Raw genomic sequence first — 15,847 nt, 5'->3', positions numbered from 1 at the left:
AAAATTGCTGAAGAGACACCAGGATCAAAAGATGATAAATGAAACGGAAGAAATATCCAAGTTTGTTAAGCACTATATCCATCCTAGTGTAAAGTGCATCATACATGAAATTTAGCCCCACCTCCATTACTTTAAAAGCATCAATAGCTTTCCACTTAAATAAGGATTTCTGGCCTTCGTTGCGCTCTTGAAAGCTGTAAAGGTTTTCAACAATAAGACCCTTAAAAGTTTGAAAGAGCCGGTATCCATGCAGCAGCATCGATATCTCCAAGGTCTTCTTCTTTTGATGGTATACCAAAATCTTCTATTGGTAAATCAGAATTACAGGAACCTCTCTCTGTTTCCTTTACTGTTTCTATCCCCACTGGAATTCCAGAGTCCTTCATTGCAGAGTATTCCTCCATAAGTAGAGCATAAATTGGTCCTGGATTTGGCTTTGGAAGTGTCCACCTCTTAAAATTACTCAGACAGGCTTTATACATAGCAGGCATCCGCTCCCCATATTTGATAGTTCCAGCGAAATACACAATGACTGTTGGAATCCATAATTCATTTGGGGGTAGACTGCAAGAAGACATAAACAACAAAAAAAAGCTGGATGACAAACTTAAGAAAATTCCGGAACCATAACTGATTATCTTCAACAGGGAAAGCGGTGATGGTATCCGGCCACCAAGGTGTACCAATAAAAAGGGAGCCCAAAATCCAGCAATAGCTGGATCGACTTGGAATTCTTTAGGGCGATCATCTGTTTGGACTTTGGAGATGAGTCCAACAGCATTTGCAGCTAACCAATCGGCGAGCAGATAAACCGACCAGATGATTGCAATTACAATACTGTGTCCTGTTCGTTTTCTTGATTTCCCCAGAAAGATTAACACAATTTGAAAGAAGAGACTCATGAGAACAGCAAAACGTATATTCCATTTATCCCATAGTTTCTTCACCGTGTTTGGAAAGTGTCCGGTCACGGTATTCTTCAAATTACCACTTCCCCCCGGCTTAGCCTTACGAGTCTGGTTGGGAATATGCAATTTGCTGGTGCAACATCAATGATCCAACGTACTTTTACAGTTGTGGAGCAAATTTTCACCTAAGAGGCAAAGAAAATGAATAGTAAATAAGAGCAGTTTGGTGCACATTTTTTAGATGAAAATGCATTCTAAACAGGTCCTCCATTAGAGTGTAGAAGTCAAAAAGTGTGTACTGATGTGACGGAAAAAATACATTTTTGGCTCCAAAAATGAGTACCAAACAGGGGCTAAATAAGAGTCAAGGAGTTTGACACCTGCCGTCCAATTTTGCTATCCATTCAATTAATTATATATTTCCAATAATTAACTTGTTATCTCAAATTTACCCCAATTACCTTCACCACTTACCCACTAAATTGATAATTTTAAGAATTAATTGAATGGATAGCAAAATTGAATAGCAAATCTCAACTTGGAGTTAAGCCCCTTGTACATGGTGGTTTGCCAAGTCAAATGCCACATGGTGTACTACATCATATGTTGGACAAAAAACATATTCGAATTGATCAATTCAGAGCTGTTACTTGACGTTATGTCAAGCAAACCCCCTTTAAAATTTTTAATGTTTCATTAACTTGTATGATCTTCTAATACAGTGTAGTACCAAACATCATATTAAAACAATCCCCACTTTGGACCTTAATATGATTCCCCATAATTTTATCATTAAATTTTATCTCTCCTAATCGTATCCCTTAATTCTGTACGGTGTATCAACTATGCCCTTGGTGAATATGTGATTTATTCACATTATTTGAAAAAAATACATTTTTAAACAGTGATTTGACATCATTTCAATCACACATTCTTTAATAAAATAATATTGTACGCAAATTCAAAATGTTTCCTTATTTTTTAACCACACATTTTCCATCAATGCACTATTCAAAAATACATTTTTTTCCAAATAGTGTGGCTCAAACAAGGGCATAATGTATAATGCAGGTAAAAGACTTTTATTTTGGTACGTGAGCAAAATGAAATGCAGAGCAATGTAAATTATAGTTTTGTTCTCATATATATATAGTTAATTTGCGATTTTCTTAATTTTAGTTATAAAAAAAAATTATTTAATCAGAAAGTAATTTTCGACTAACCGTCAAAATACATAATTTACTTGTTTCTAACTTGAACAAATAAAAAGAATTATTTATATAAAACGTAGTTACGACATGTTTGGCTAAGCTTAACTGCTAAAAGAAAGGAATTTTTGTCTTCTTTTCTAGTATTTAAGCTAGGCCAAATTACTTATGCGTAAAAATATTAAGCTTAACCAAACATGCTCTTAGGAAAAAATGAAATGTAAGATCAGTCAATGGAATAAGCTATTAAAATTATTTTTCTGTACGTACTTCATATCATCTCTAACTCATTGATTCTTTAGCATGTCCTAAAAAATAATGCAAACTGTACATAATGTGAAGATATATACGTTTCTTGTACCCAATATCCATACGAATTCTTGGATCCTCCTATTATAAGCATTAAATTCAATAATATATGAAGTAAACTCACACTTTTTGCAAAAATTATACTACAAAACGAGATTTATATATCGAGGTGATCTATGAGTAACTTACCCGGTTTTAGTTCCTAGAAGACTTGGAATCAACGCAAAGAGTATACGATACAGAATGAAAGAGCTAGAGATTACAGAGAAGTGAGAGTAAATATAATTTTTTTTTCGAAATTGAGATCGAGTGAATATGTTACAAAGCATCATTGTTACATATATAAAACGAAATGATCTCCTAAATACATGTGTTTAGATTATCCTAAGCACCGATAACATGGCACGGCCAATTAAATGTCGTATCAAGTCACCGGTGCTTAGCATAATAGGAGATTATTCCTCTGTATATATATATACATACAAGACATTTAATTGGCCAATTAAATGTCGTGTTATGTCACCGATACTTAACATAAGTTAAGCACCGATATTTAAGAGATCATTCATCTGTATATATACACACAAGACATGAAAATAGTAGTACACAAGTTCCACCTTGAGTCTCTCTATGTGCTTGTTTCTTTTAAAAAACAGATTCTAGTTTAAGAACTTTGGCAGTGTAGCTTGGGACAAAAATCAGAGACCAGACTGCCGGAACAGATTCCAAATATTTTTCGACTCATTTGGATTTTTGGGCGCAAATGACATGTATGCCCTCATGCAGTGTGCAACACAATTAATATTATTATTCGTTTCAGGTCCATAGCCTATTGAATTGTTGTGCAAATAGTCCTTAACCTTCAAATTTTGGCGTAAAGATATCATAGATTGAATGAAAGAAGCGAGGTTTCGATTTAATAAAAGGTTGCTTCATTTAATGGACGAAATGGATTTTTTTATGGTTTCCATTCAACTAACCGTCAAAAAGACTAAAATATTCTTGCTTTAGTTAAATAATAATAATAAAATGAGTAGAAAAAGAAAAATTAAAAATATGATTAAAAAAAAAAAAAGACAACTCATGCAAACAATCTTTTATAAGAGCATATTCGATACAAACGTGAATTGCTTTAAAAAAATGTATCATATAATTAAAATGTAAGGTATTTGGTACCCATTAAAATCCAGATTTTAGTTTAAATCAAAGTCAACAATTAATTTTAACAACATATTTCACAGGTTTTACAATTTTTGAACCACATATCATATTTGATCAAAATTTACTAAAAATTTAATTTTAATTTTCACCAAATAGTGGCATAATAGAACTCTTTTAAGCTTCAACGACATCTATCCGCTTATTTGAAAATTTTCTAACAATTAACCAATGTTCAAAGTGAATTTGATTTTCTAAATTTTTGTTTTGTACAGCCAAGAAATTTTATGCAGGCGAATGTATATTTTGGACTTGAACCTTCACTTGGTCGCAAAATGAAAGGCAATCTCTCAATTATAAATCGCACGATGTTAATTGAAAATATTTCATACAAGTTTTTCACTATCGTGTATCCAAATATTGGGGGGTACTTTTAAGTTTAACCCAGTCAAAGGACCTAAATTTCACTTTAACTTCCAAAATCATGAATATTATGACATTGGTCTCTTGTATGGTAAAAGACAAAGATGCCCTTAAATGTTTTGTACAATTACAAAACAATATATTGTTGAAAGGACTATACTACCCTTTTAGTTAATAATTGAAAACCAAACACTTCCCCACTTATAAAAACTTCAAAACGAGCTTCCGACACAAGAAAAACTCTCATCTTTTCATCTGCTTGAACCTCAAAATCTAGAAAAAATTTGAAACGTTGAAGTCAGAAATTTTTTTCGTATCAATTACTTCAAATCGGTAAGTACATTTATGCATGTTTAATTTTGTTTTCAGTAAATTAGTATACGTTTGAATAGAGAAATTTTATGTCGACATAGTAGTTAGCATAAATTTTTTTTAACAGATCTTATCTATAAAAAAAATTGAACAGATGTATAACTTTAGAACCGTATTCTCTTGCGCAATAACAGCCAAATAGTCGGAAACAGTCCGACTGCTTGGTTGTTGTTTCCGACTGTTTGGCTGTTTACAGCCAAACAGTCGGCTGTTTAACAGCCAATTAATCGACTCTACACTGATTTTTGTTGGCCTTTTTCTTATAATTAATAAATGAAGTTGATTAAAACCATTTCCTCATGCAGATATGATAATCCTCATGTGTTATTTCAGTGATTTCGAATTAAATGAAAATAATCGGTGAGAATGGAGATGGACGAGTGACATACGTGGTTGTATTGCAGTTTCCATAACAGAGAGTACACCATACTTAGAAATGTACCACGATTTGCAAAATAAGCTAAATATCGATCAATCTCAATACGGTATACAATTGAGATATCTATTCAACGGTTATGGGGATTCATCCATTCCGAGGCCACCGGTATTCGTTACTAATGATGTTGAATTGAATTATCTATTAGAATTGAATAGAATGCATCGGACTCCGACTGTTCTTGGTGTGACTTTAATTACGAAGGATGTTATCGAAGGTGAACGCGAAAATTCAGATAGAGCGGATAACAATGATCGAGATTTTTGGGAGACGGTGGAGATAGTTCCTGCAGATGATGTGGGTATTTCTGAGACAGTTGCTTCTGATCGTGATGTCGCTGTTACGCGCAAAACTCCGTCGACAGTTGAAGACAATAAGAATATAAACGAGTTTATAAATGAGAATTTGATTGCTTTATCCCGACAGAGACACGAGCCGGGTGGGAGCTCACAAGTTGGAACAAGTGGACCGTCCTCCAATTCTTCCCGTGTGGCTCCCGATGATGAGGACTTGTAGGTCGAGCAACTGTTTGAAACCAAGAAAGATTTGCAGGAAACTGTGCACCGGCTAGCATTAAAATATAACTTTGAGTTCAAGATAAAGAAATCAAACAAGTCATTCTTGATAGTTGCTTGCGTCGAAGACAGTTGCAATTGGCGCTTGAGAGCAACTAAGATGGACACAAATGAGTGCTTCGAAATTCGCAAGTATTCACGGGAACATACTTGCGAAGTGGGAATTCTTCGAAACGATCACAGGCAAGCTCGAGCATGATTTATTGGTCGACAGATAATACACAAGTATCAGGATCCACGGACGATTTACAGACCTTCGGACATCATTAACGACGTCCGTCAAGAGTACGAAGTGGTCATGAGCTACCAGAAAGCGTGGAAGGCCAAATAATGTGCGTTGGAGGATTTAATGGGATCAGTTGAAGAGAGCTATGCTAATTGGCTAGGTATTGCCATAACATGGGGACAACTAATCCTGGCACGGCATTTTTTATTGAGATGGGGGGCGATAATTGTTTTAAGTATTTTTTCACGGCTCTCGGACAATGTATTCGGGGTTTTCGAAATACAATGCGACCCGTAATTCTAGTTGATGGTACAACTCTGAAAGCTAAATATCAAGGCAAATTAATTATCGCTACATGTCAAGATGCCAACATCCAAATTTACCCTATTGCATTCGGCATAGTCGACAGCGAGAATGATCTGTCCATGCGTTAGTTCTTTTCTAAACTGAGGAAAGTGATCGGGGAAGTCGAAGACCTTGCCTTTGTAACCGATCGGGGACAATTTATAATAAACGGTATCCTGAAGTTTTTCCTGGGGCACATCACGGGTGTTGCATGTACCATATACAAGGTAATTTGAAGACTAGGTATCGGGGCACATGCATCGTTTCATTGTTCAGGAGACCAGCCGAAACTTACAGTGCTGAAGAGTGTAATAAGTTCATGCTCGAGATAGGAAGTTAATCATTACCGGCGTTGGAGTATCTGACGAAGATGAGGATCGAACATTGGGCGTGGTCATACTTTCCAAGACGTCGATGCAATAATGATGACGTCGAATAACGCGGAGTCTTTCAATGCATTGTTTAAGAAGGATCGAGAGTTATCAATTCTCGCAATGATTGAGAACATTCGTAACAAGCTACAACAGTGGTTTCATGACTGACGTGCGGCATCACAGAGTTGCACCAGCGTGTTGGCCCCAGCTCAAGAGGAGAAACTGTTTAAGGCGGCAGAGGTTGCGAGGAAGTCGAATGTGGAAGCATTAGATGAGTTTCGCTTCTCCGTGTAATGTGCACGTAATACGACATATATGGTGGACTTGACTGATAACACATGGACTTGTACAGGATTTCAGTTGGAGAGTTTTCCATGTGAGCATGCAGTTGCAGTGGTCACATATCGAGGCTTTGCTGCGAGAACGTTATGCTTTTTGTATTATACGACTGAGTCTTGGAGAACAGCATATGCCGAGACTATATTTCCTCTGCCGAATAAAGTCGAGTGGGAAGTTCCCGAGCACATTCTCCCATTTCATAATTTGTTACCACCAGCAGTTGAGCCGCGTGGTCTTGGACGTCCAAGTACATCTAGAATACCATCTACCGGAGAGTTTCCTCGACCGCGTAGGTGTAGCCGGTGTAGAGCCATATGGCATACTCGACAATTTTGTACCAGTCAAATTCCCCTAAATGACGACTAGACAGGTACGTGAAATTAATAATATTTCCTTTTACTTTACACTATTCAATATTTGTTCTTTATAAATCTTCTATATTCAATATTTATTCTTGATAAATGGTATTTATAATGATTCATTTGAAAAAAATAGTTCCATACTCGGCATACGTGTAAAATAACAAAAAATAATTAAATTTCCAATTTGAATGTTATATAAATTGAACACAAATTTACAATTATTTCATAATTACAAAGATAATTAAATTTACAATTGAAATGTTACATATATATATAAATGAAATTTACGGGTCAGTATTAAATTCGAACAAATCACATGTTAGCTTCTTTCTCCAATTCTGTATCCACGACTGGTTGATTCCATTAACCTTATGTCCTATACTTAAAAATTCAACGTACTTAATGGCAAATATGTCGCAGTCGCTGTTGCAATTGAACAAGAATAAATCAGTTCAGTACTGTGTAAATAAAAACTAAATCTGAAAGATGAAAACAACAAAATTCAAACACTTACCTTACGGACTGTCGCGCTGTCGTCGTGTTTCGAACGATTCGCAATCTGTCCTGTACATTTATCCCCACTCGTCTGGCCATCATAGGAACAATTACAGCCACGGACTCCAGGTTTTGCTCCAACTGGCCTTGTGTCAAACATGAATGATCTGGGTCGTACACATATATAGTCGAGTCAACAAAAACGATTTCTAGCGTAATATAGTGTTTATTGATGCACATTGGAATGTACATATGTATACAACCCTTCCATGATTTTCCCCCGACACTCGGTGATAGTCCTATCACCCACTCAAGCATATATTCTGGCACCGTGTACTCGTTACCCATAAGTTCGAGCGACTGATACTCTATGGTAATGGCACGCAGGAACTCGGTGTTTAATATGACTCGACCATGGACATCAAATAATTTTGGATGTTTTTGAGCTCAATCTCGCAACAAGTCCATGGCTAGGTCGATGTGCTGCAGCAGGAAACACCAAAAAAGTATGAATTATTCATTTAATAAACACAAGGTCACATATACATAAAAAAACGAAATTAATAGTTCACTTACATCGTCAATGAGCCAAGCTCCCGCAGTGGTGATATCGTGGAACCACTTGTAAGGGTCCGAGACCGTCCTTTGACCTATCGTGCGGCTAACTCTATAAAAAACAGGAAAATGTTAAAATAAGCGTAGACGAGTTAGCGTACAGTGCTTTATTAAAATCATACAATACTTACCCAAGGATAATTCTCCTCCACTCTCTCTCGAACGCTTTCTACTTGGAATTGTCCACCTCTCTGAATAAGTTCGGGTAAGTCTCATCGATGAACGTCCTTCTCTTGGCCTCAGCCGTGAAGGGGGAAACAACATACTGTGACGGCACTCTCAACCTCTTGCCGACCACCTGCTCCGTATCGTCAACAGCATGTCTCTTACCCTCAATCATGTCGGGCGTCCTCTCGACCTCCGGGGCCACCTCCTCCGCCCCTCCCATCGGGGCCTCCCCCTCCGTCGCCACCTCCTCCGCCCCTCCCGTCGGGCCACCCCCTCCGTAGTCCGCTCTCCCATCCCCATCGGGGTCACCCCTCCATAGACAACCACAATGACTCCAATGTCTCATCACGTCAAAAATGTGGTTGACCCTCCTCTCCATCACCATCTCTGCCACCCTCTCAATCATGATCTCCGCCATCCCCTCTATCCCCCCATCGTCTGCCGGCTAAATCTCCTCTAAGCTCCGCTACTGTATCTTGAAGGTCGACAACGAAAGACTGTAGTATTCCAACATCATGGGATAGATCGTCAACCCTCCCTGTCAGATAGTCGACCTTCCCTGCCAGATCGTTGACCCTCCTTGTCAACTCTCGTCCCAGATCATCGACCATCTCCGTCAAATCTCGTCGCAGCGCGCTGACCTCCTACCCTATAAATCCAGTCAAACGGGCATACAAATCATCACTGTGCCCCGGAGACACAAGGGGGAGGTGTCTGGATGGAGGTGATGCCAATGGCGGCGGCGATGGCCCCGGCGGAGGTGATGCCACTAGCAGCGGTGATGCCCTCGACGGAGGTGATGCCAATGGCGGGGACGATACTCTCGGCGGAGGTGATCGTCGATCAGTTGGACCGCCCTCCTACATAAATAAATTAAAAATTATTCAATAAATTTATACGTCGACGATATTCAATAAATTATATTTCATTTACATACCCAATCTCGGTCCAAACTCGGATCAGATATCTCCTCGTCTGGGGTGTTCGGAACGCCTAAATCCTTCACAAGACCCCGAGCCTCCTCTTCCATCGACGGCGTCAACTCAGGTATGACTTCAAGTTGACATATTGACAGTTTAACTACTTAACGATCATGTAAACAAAATTTTAAACTACGTATAATATAAATTACAAATGCATAATACTTACCTGAGGATCGTCGAGGAGGGTCGATAACTGCTTCCCAGTGGGACATCCCTCCGCTCGCGATGATCTCCAATAATGCATCCGAGGGCAGCGTGTCTCCCCTTGCTGCACAAAGCGAGCCCCCAGTGCAGGAACTGTCTCATACACCCAAATCTGTAACACATACACTTGTTAAGCATCAATGTAATACACTAAAACTTTAACTTTGATTATATTAAACATTTACCTGCACCGCTAAGGACAATCCATATGTATCGTATTTACGCATCGACCCCCTGGGCCTCGACTGCGATCTGGTGAACACATGTACGGTGTCTTCGTAGCATCTCCGGCCCCATGGATAGTTGTTGAACGCATCAATGTCATCAACAACTTGCAAATGAAAATGTCGATGACAGTCTTCTTGTGATGACACCTCATCACACTCTCGACAAGCTTCAATCTATCTAGCATATGGTCGCACCCCCTGATCGCGACCATCAAGTCGGGTAGAAGCACCGACCCATGTCCCTGGAAGTACGTCTCGTACAGCCTATTACTTCTCTCCATGGCTGCATCGTCGCCTGTAATCCTCAGTCCAGTGATCAATGTAAACTCAAACATCGAGAAACTGACGACCTTGCCCCCGAGGTCGAACTGGAGAGAATCGCCATTGACTGGCCTCAGAAGCCGACATAGAAGTGCATCAATGATCTGTCTTGAGTATTGCACCTCTCGCAACTGGTACAGTGGCCACAAGAAGGACTGTCGTAGCATATCTCCGTGCTGATCATCGAGCAGCTCCAACACAGCAGTAAATCTCTCAAAACTATTGTTCCAAGCAGCTTTCCCCACCATTCGTCTCAACTCTGTATCTAAATGATACTCCATCCTGCAAAAATTCAAATGTTATAGTATTGAACAAGAGATAACAAAAGAAAGCATAATCTCACAAAATCAAGGGAACCGAACTCTAACTACCATACAATTACAAATATTACATTTGAAAAATATATTTACAAAAAACAACAAATCAAATTAAATGTATTGTCAAAAAAATTAAAGAATATAAATATTATTTAAATAAATTGAAAAAAATCAAAGATTTTCATAAAAGAACAATAAAAGGAACAAAACAAATTGTTAATTTCGAACAATATTATGTATTCAATTATTAAATTATATAAAAAAAGGAAATTATAAAATAAAATAATTAAATAAAATAATTATTATTTGGAAAATATATTTACAAACAAAAAATTTCAAAATTAATACATTTTCGAAAAATGTAAAGACTATTTATATTATTTAAATAAATTTGAAAATATAAATTAAAGATTATTTCATAAAAAAAAAAAAAGGAACAACACAAAATTGTTAATTTTAGAATAAAAGACAAGTATAAAAATTAAATAAATAATTACTTTACATTTTCAAAAAATGTAAAGATTATTTATATTATTTAAATAAATTTGAAAAAATAAATTAAAGATTATTTTAGAAAAAAAGGAATAACACAAAATTGTTAATTTTAGAATATTTCAATTATTAAATTATATAAAAGACAAATATAAAAATTAAATAAATAATTACTTTACATTTTCAAAAAATGTAAAGATTATTTATATTATTTAAATAAATTTAAAAAAATAAATTAAAGATTATTTCATTAAAAAAAAGGAACAACACAAAATTGTTAATTTTAGAATATTTCAATTATTATATTATATTGACAATAATAAAAATTAAATAAATAATTACTTTACATTTTCAAAAAATGTAAAGATTATTTATATTATTTAAATAAATTTAAAAAAATAAATTAAAGATTATTTCATTAAAAAAAAGGAACAACACAAAATTGTTAATTTTAGAATATTTCAATTATTATATTATATTGACAATAATAAAAATTAAATAAATAAATAACATAATTACTATTTAATCAAATAAAAAATTTAATTAATTACAAAAATTATAAAAAAACAAATAAAAATTAAATATATAACAGTCTGGGCCGACTGTTAACAGTCGGTTTACCCAACTGTTGACTGTTAACAGTTGGTTGCCGGAAATCGCCATTGTCGGCGACAGAGCTCCAAAAATTGCAAAAAATTCACATTTTTCACACTCTTAGCATGCCCACAATCTAACTGCTCATGCCCATGGATCTAATTAAACCGAATAATGTAAGGAAAATGCTAAATTTACTTATTCAATAAATTTTCTACTGAAACAAAAAGTCATCATGAAAATTAATCGGTTATTTTATTTCCGATGTAGATGATGGTCGTTGACTGCGACATTGGTGTAGTGGTCGGTGGTTGATCGGTCAAATTTCTGGTGACTGTTCGTCGGTCGATCGGTTAGACAGAATTTTTCAAACAGTTTGAAGGGTAAAATCGCCTTTTACTGTGAAGTTTTTTTTTTTTTTAACTTAATTTGTTTTTTTTTTAATTCATTTAATGGGTCAAAGGCCAATGTCAAATTTTACTACAATGGAAGAGCCATTTTCGTGTATTTCCTCCCAAAGTTGGACAAGGGTTCATAGCTTTTTCAAGAGAGCATTTTTTAACTTAATAGGAGATGACACCATTCTCCACACTTCTAGTTAAACTTGTCCAGAAGCTTCCATAACTAATGTATTTCATAGTAAACGCTATTGGATATAAATATTTTTTTTAAATAGATTTTGTAAAAAGTGATTTTTTAGAGAGCCTATGTTTAAAAAAAAAAAAAAAAAGAAAAAAAAAAAAGAAGAAGTTATGAATGAATTCACATACAAAATTGTTTTTTTGAAGAAAGAAAATGATTTATTAGAGGAAAATGAGTTTTAAAGAATATGTACCAAGGGCTCAATCAATTATAAATCTATGCAATCACTTGTATGATGCACTGTCCCTATTAAAGACTTACCAAATTTGATACCTAAATACATGCAATCACTTGTATAGTGTGATGTACCCGTTAAAAGGTCCCTTCGGGTATATCCCAGTGGTGCAAAAGATAGAAGTGAGGTAATATCAGTCTTGTTGGCAGCCGCAGTATGAGGGTTCAATTCCTGAGATATGAAATTGGACTCTTTGTGAGCACCAGTGTACAAGCAAGCTCTTATTCCTTAGCCTGCTGAGACACGTTCCACGATTTACCTTCCTTACGATACTCCAGGGACGAGGCGGTAGGGGACCCTCAAATTTGGGGTTCAACTTTTTTTTTTTTTTTACCCATTAAAAGACTTGTCAAATATGATGACGGGCAAGTCTTTAAAAATTTGCTAGACTTGCCATTAGCTTAATTACAGCAAACTGCTCGAGTTTTAGCAAAAGAAGCTCTCCAAGATTAGATCAATTGGTTGAAAGGCAGAACGTTGTTCTGTGAGGTATGATACCCACTTGAAATAATGATTCGACTGATGGAATTTAGTATGATGTCGATGAGACTGATATTCAAATATTTATTTGAATTTCTGTAAATGATTTTCTTGATAATTATACCTCTTTACTAGACTCTGCGTGATAGATTCACCAAGGATTCAAGCAAATTTCAGGGTCATTTTCAAGTACCATGAAATGCATAATAAATATTTCTTTTTCCTATCCAGAACAAATAAGTTCATTCGCCAAAACTAGAGATTCATACAAAAGTTTCAAGAAACTACACATCGTATCGTAGTAATACAAAGTATCTGTACCCAGTTGTTCGAACTTTTACTGATATTAACTGAGGATTTTAGTTCTCATTTGACTACTTTTTTCTCTATTCTATCCTACCCTCTTCTGCAAATTAGCTGCCCAACCTAATGGATGAGCATACATGTGCACTTTTCCACTATACACCTTTTGTCGCCGATTGCTTGTTTGCTTCTACTGATCTCTGGCAGGTACAAGGAGTCAAATGAACGAGGTTTCGGTGTCTAAAGTTTGCAGTTTAGACCGTGCTTAAGCTTGGAAGGAAACATATATAAAACAAGAGAGCAAGTTCATTATAAGATCTTCCTCTGAAAAATCTACATTTTCTGCTGGAAATGCAATTTGGAGAGATTTTCGACCACTTTAGATATCTAAATCAATTTTAAACCATGACTGGAGATGATCCAATGGACAGGAAAAAGAAAACAGCAAAAAATAGGATTCAATGCAAATTGGACATGAAAAGGATATGTTTGTTTTTCTAATTTTTTCTTGAAAAACTATAAAATGCAAAGCCCGTCGAGAAACCACAGGGCAAGCACAAGTCATCCAAATTGTTGGAAATCGTCAGATTCTACTCGACCTGTAATTGATTTTAGGTAGATCCAATTCTCGATTTTAATACCAAGAATCAAAAAATAATAATTTAACCCGAAATTTTTACTTTTTATTTTTAAAAACGACTGATGTATCAATCATTTTACTTGTGAATTTCATCCTAGAACATCACACACATGCAATTTAACATGGTATTATTTCTAAACTAGGACATAATGATCCATTAAATATCAGTTGTAATTTTAGATTAATAAGAGACTTGAGTTTCCTTTCTTGTTTTCCAAGTTAAAATTTTCGACCCCTCCTTGAACAATAAAGAAAATAGATTAATATTGTTATATATTTTTAAAGAACTCAGTTAAGCCAATAGTTAACCATTTGATGTAAAATGTAGTTAGTGTAAATTAATAAATTATGGAGAATTGGATATTAAATGATTGTAGCTTAAGAACTTGTACAACCAAACACTTTATGTGCATCGATTAGTGAATTTGAAAATTTAATCCAAGGAATCTAAATGGACAAGAATCGAATGGCTCGATTTTGGTCCTATTTCATACTTAGAGGTAGAACCAACTATTCCATTTTCAAAATATTCATTGGTCCTCAGTTCGATTCTCTTTAGAACAAAGAGGTGCTTAAATCTGGCAAACGTAACTTGCGAGATGATTGTATACTGAGGCCTTGACACCCAACGGCTACGACAATCAGATAATTCGATTTTTAGAAGCGGGAAAAAGAATCGTTATGTCCTAGTTTCACCAAGATCTTGATAGTGCTCAACAGTCATCCTTCATGTTTCATTGTGCTTAAGAGTAGTCCCCAAAAAAAAAAAAAAAAAAAAAAAAATTTTTAAACCAAGAGCAGAAGAATTGCTGCTTTTGAACAACCAAACATGACGAGAGACAGACAGGTTTACCGTTCTTTTATTTGTCTTTCTACCAATTTGCCAGTCATTGTACTGAAACTGGAAGACCACCTCATAATAAGCACTGGAAATGTAACAGAACGTTAGCTGTTCTTTAGGCTGAAAATGCTGGTGTGGAGACCCGGTAAGAGCCAAGGATACAGTTTTCGGAGAAAATAAGGAACAAGAAACTTAAGAGCAAAAATCTGACGTTCCATTACTACTTCGAAGAGAGATTATATTACACAAAGCAAGCAGCGGAAATGTAGTGAGGTACAATCACCGTTCATCTGGATGAAAAAGGAATCAACAAGGTCAGGGAATAAAGTTATTTTTTTTAATCATATCAAGCATCAAATCTCAATCGTTTATCGTATAGGGTCACAAGAATTAGCAGAGGGAAACATGGCAGATTAACGGTTCGTGGTCAGATGGAATATCTGCAGCTTGAGACAAATTTCCGCAACCAAGAAAGGAGTGAAGAGAAAAATAAAAAAATAAAAATTTTGTGTGGTTCATTGGGTGGTTACACTCTTTGCAAGATTCCGAGGTTGATCAACATTGTGTCCCCTTAGAACGGTGAGATGATAAGCCAATAGCTGCAGAGATTTGAAAAGATAGATCAGTTAGCAGTAGATCTAGCTTGAACATAATAGATAACATGGCTATATGTAAAAATTATGAAGAAATTTTCAATTATCAAAGCTATTTTTCATTAAATATCAGTCACACAATCCGCTCAAAGGGAAATTACAAACTCATCATGCTTCAGAAAAATGGAGCAAATTAAGAATTTGTTGCTTAAACTATGAGTGGCCATGAAGCCTTGAATTCGAAGATCAAACATCAATCCTCTCATTCTACGGCTCCGGTACTCGCTCAAACAAAAACTGCATATTCGTGACCTGAATTCAACCCCGACAATTATCTTATTGTACAAATTACACAAGAGTCAACAAGGTGAACATAAAGTTCAAGTTCATTTATTAATCTTATTATTCTTGCATTAATAGGTTCCAGGCATTCTAGAAAGAAGTGAGGTAAAAGTGCACATCCTTCTAATGATGAGTTCTGAAGTATTTATATTGTACCATAAAGGCATAAATATTTGCATATGCATAAAGTTCCAGCAACGATATTAAGGTATTTGTAATAAAAGAAGTGGCTACTTTACCTGCAATGGAACTATGTTAATTACAGGCTGCAGACAATCCTCAGCCTGAGGAACTTCGATGACACGGCAGGATCCACCAAC

General features: G+C 35.8%; 1 long non-coding RNA gene across 1 annotated transcript; it reads right to left on the bottom strand.

The window, feature by feature from the left end:
- Window positions 1–14,809: 14,809 nt before the first annotated feature.
- LOC111412774 lies at window positions 14,810–15,847 on the bottom strand. The gene is made up of 2 exons (XR_002706095.1): window positions 15,767–15,847; window positions 14,810–15,191 (listed from the first exon to the last, which is right to left on the bottom strand). It is a non-coding gene; the product is annotated as an uncharacterized LOC111412774 (long non-coding RNA).

The sequence above is a fragment of the Olea europaea genome, chromosome 16 (genome assembly GCF_002742605.1).
Source record: "Olea europaea var. sylvestris chromosome 16, O_europaea_v1, whole genome shotgun sequence".
Classification (NCBI taxonomy): Eukaryota; Viridiplantae; Streptophyta; class Magnoliopsida; order Lamiales; family Oleaceae; genus Olea; species Olea europaea.
The sequence above is the reverse complement of the archived record's forward strand: the minus strand, read 5'-3'. Positions and strand labels throughout refer to the sequence as shown.